Source organism: Mastomys coucha, unplaced genomic scaffold (assembly GCF_008632895.1).
Source record: "Mastomys coucha isolate ucsf_1 unplaced genomic scaffold, UCSF_Mcou_1 pScaffold18, whole genome shotgun sequence".
Taxonomy (NCBI): domain Eukaryota; kingdom Metazoa; phylum Chordata; class Mammalia; order Rodentia; family Muridae; genus Mastomys; species Mastomys coucha.
This window is the reverse complement of record NW_022196900.1, coordinates 48,380,930-48,385,091: the sequence shown is the minus strand read 5'-3', so window position 1 is coordinate 48,385,091 and position 4,162 is coordinate 48,380,930. Positions and strand designations below refer to the sequence as shown.

Below are 4,162 nucleotides of genomic sequence, written 5' to 3'. Positions count from 1 at the left end.
TTTTTATTGTTATAGTATTTTATAAATTTTAAGGAATATGACAAAAAATATACTGTAGGTATTGAAGGGGGTCTCTGGGAGGAGCGGTGGTACAAAAGAAAAACAAGAATGTAATTCAATTCTATTTACTTAAAATATGTTTTTCAATGTTAAAAATTCAGATAAATTGAAATCATGTAACTTTTCTCATCATAATGCAATAAAAGTTTTTAAAAACAAACAAACAAGAACAGAACAAAAAACCCCAATGACTTTATGAAATTCATAGGGTAATGAATGGAACTAGAAAATATCATCCTGAGTGGGTAATCCCATCATAAAAGAACTCACATGGTATATACTCACTGATAAGTGGATATTAGCCCCAAAGCTCAGAACACCCAAGATACAATTCGCAGACCACTTTAAGCTCAAGAAGAAGAAAGACCAAAGTGTGGGTCCTTTAGTCCTTTTTAGAATGGGTAACAAAATAGTTATGGGAGGAAATACAGAGACAAACTTTGGAGCAGAGACTGAAGGAAAGGCCATCCAGAGACTGCCCCACCTGGGGATCCATCCCATATACAGTCACCAAATGCAGACACTATTGTGGATGCCAAGGAATGTGTGCTGATAGGATCCTGATGTAGCTGTCTCCTGAGAGGCTCTGCTAGATCCTGACACATACAGACGCTCACAGCCAACCATTAAAATGATCATGGAGTATGTAATGGAGGAGTTATATAAAGGGCTGAAGGGTTTTCAACCCCATAGGAAGAACAACAATATCAACCAACCAGAGCTCCCAGGGTTTAATCCACCAACCACGGAGTACACATGGAGGGACCCATGGCTCCATCCATATATGTAGCAAAGGATGGCCTTGTTGGGCATCAATGGGAGAAGAGTCCCTTGGTCCTGTGGAGGCTCAATGCCCCAGTGTAGGGGAATGCAAGGGCAGGAAGGCCAGAGTATATGCTCATAGAAGCAGGAGGAAAGGGGATGGGCAGGGTTTTTTTTGGGGGGTGGGATCGGGAAAGGGGATAACATTTGAAATGTAAATAAATAAAATATCCAATAAAAATAAAAACTGAGTCAATCCTTGAGATGGAAAACCTAGAAGAGAAAACAGGAACTACAGAATACAACTACATTCATCACCAACAGAATACAAGAGATAGAAAGAGAATCTCAGGCATAGAAAATCGAATAGATGAATTTGATACATCAGTCAAAGTAAATACCAAATCTAATAAGTTCCTGACACAAAACACCCAGGAAATTAGGAAATTATGAAGAGACCAAACTTAAGGATAATAGGAACAGAAGGAGACAGCTGCCATCTCAAAGACCAAGATAACATCTTTAAAAAATTATAGAAGAAAATGTCTCAAACCTAAAGAAAAAGGTGCATATAAATGTACAAGAAGCAAACAGAACACCAAACAGATTGAACACAAAAAGAAAATACTCCCACCACATAATATTCAGAACACTAAATGTAAAGAACACAGAAAGAATATTAAAACCACAAGGGAAAAAGGCCAAGTCATGTCTGACTTAGACCTCACTTTTCTAAAAGCCAGAAGGTCCTGGGAAAATATCTTGAAGACCCTAAGACGCCACAGATGTCAGCCAAGACTATTCCCAGTGAAACCTTAATAAGCATAGATGGAGAAAGCAAGATATTCTATAACAAAACCAAATTTAAATAATACAGTTCCACTAATCCAGCCCTTAGATAATATTAGAAGGAAAACTCCAACCCAGTGAGACTCTAACTATACCCAAGAAAACACTATAAATAATTTCACACCAGTAAAACCAAAGGAAGAGAAACACACACATACTCTACCACCACCAAAATGAAAATGATAGGAATTAACAATCAAAAGTCACTAATATTCCTCAATGGACTCAGTTCCTCAATGAAAAGACACAGTCTAACAGAATGGATGCATAAGCAGGATTCATTAATCTATAAACAAGAAATATATACCTCAGCAACAAAAATGGGGATTACCTTAGAGCAAAGGGCTTGTGTTCCAAGCAATAGTCCTAATAAACAAGCTCAAGTACAACACTAATAGGTCATAAAATTGACATCCATCCAAAAGTAATCAAAAGAGAAGGGGAAGAACATTTTATACTAATCAATGGAAAGATACACCAGTAGAACATTTCAATTTTGAACAGCTATATGACAAATGCAAGGGCATGCACAATCCTAATAGAAAAATCACTAAAGTTTAAGTAACACACCAAACACCATGAATTAATAGTGGGAAGCTTCAACACTTGACTCTGACCAATGGACAGGTCACTGAGACAGAAACTAAACAGAGAAATAATGAGAGTAACAGAAATTATGACACAAATGAACCTTACAAATATCAACCAGCTTTATAGGAAAATTTTGAGGGAATTGTTTCACTACAAGACCCGTGTAAATTTCAAACAGTGAGTGTTTCTGTACAGTGTAATAATAACAATTCTAGTTAGAAAAAGAAAATCTGAAAACCTGGAAAACATCTTTCAGAGGAAAGCAGTGAAAGAGGAAACAATAGTGAAAACCACAATGGTTTAGAAAAAATTCCCAGACCCAGTCAGAGAATGAGTTAAAGAAAGTTAAAAGACAACTGTGAAGTAAGGAGAGGGCATTCAGAAAGTAAAATGAAAAAAATCTAGTGTTTGCCCTATTTAAGACACATCCACACAGGATGGTCTTCAGAGAAATTATAGGGGAAGGTTCAGGACCAAACAGGATCAGCAGCAACTGCAAGATCCACAATGGCTAGGCATTGTGTTTTTCTTATGGCCCTCATGGTGATGAGCTACTGGTCAACCTGCTCTGTAGGGTGTGATCTGCCTCAGACACAAAACCTCAGGAACAAGAGAGCCTTGACACTCCTGGCACAAATGAGGAGACTCTCCCCTCTCTCCTGCTTAAAGGACAGGAAGGATTTTGGATTCTCCTTGGAGAAGGTGGATGCCCAGCAAATGCAGAAGTTCAAGCCATCCCTGTTATCCATGAGCTGATCCAGCAGGTCCTGAACATCTTCACATCAAAAGACTCATCTGATGTTTGGGATGCAACCCTCCTAGACTCATTCTGCAATGACCTCCACCAGCAGCTCAGTGACCTGCAAGGCTGTCTGATGCAGCAGTTGGGGGTGCAGGAACCTCCCCTGACCCAGGAAGACTCCCTGCTGGTTGTGAGGAAATACTTCCACAGGATCACTGTGTACCTGAGAGAAAAGAAACAACCACTGTGCCTGGGAGGTGGTCAGAGCAGAAGTCTGGAGAGCCCTGTCTTCCTCTTGGCAAGACTGAATGAGATGAAAGAGTCCTGAGCCCAGCAGAGGGAACTCTCCTAGATTAGGACACTCCATCTCACTTTACAAGCTCTTATTTTTATTTTATTTTATTTTATTTTGGATTGGAATTTTGTTTATTAATGAAATCAAACTTCATTATTCAAAGACAAAAATAGGTATAAGCATGAATGTTAGATATGGTATTCAATGAAAATTATGGGCACTGTAATAAGTTCAATGCAGTTCCATCTTATACAAAAGTGAAAAAAAACTTTTTTGATATAAAACAACAATCAATTTAAGTCTTATGTAGATGCTCATCTATAGCAATAGTGAAAAAACATTTTTCTCAATATAAATTTTAAATAACTCCAAACATTAACTCTATACTTCAAAACAATACATTACTACTAGTATTTTCTTAAATGAACATAAATATATAAAGTCTTTTTGTTTGTTTTGTATTTAGTAGAGTTTAAAATCTTGGCTCTTACTGTGGTACAAGCCCAAAATAAGAACAATTTTTAGACATTGGGTCTCATTGTACTAAGGCTGTACTTCAATGACCCTCACATCACCAAAGGATTTTACCTCCATCATAACTAAGCTGTGAGTTGATAGTTGTGCTGCATCAAGGAATGAATTGTAGGCTTGATTTTTGGATACAGACTTCCTGCAATGGTCAAAGCTATTTGACTTGAGTGAGTGACTTCATTCTCAGCCCACAGAGAACAGGTTACATCCATTTAAGAAATAGTATAGGTATTAAGATGGTCTGTCCATAAAGTCATTCACCAGCTGTTTCAATGAACAATGGTTCTGCTTGGAGGGTGGAACAGACATTAGGTGAGGGTAAGAATTTGATT

At 37.8% G+C, this 4,162-nt stretch overlaps 1 pseudogene; it reads left to right on the top strand.

The window, feature by feature from the left end:
- The first annotated feature begins 2,769 nt into the window (after window positions 1–2,769).
- On the top strand, window positions 2,770–3,332 carry LOC116095409 (annotated as a pseudogene).
- The last annotated feature ends 830 nt before the right edge of the window (window positions 3,333–4,162 follow it).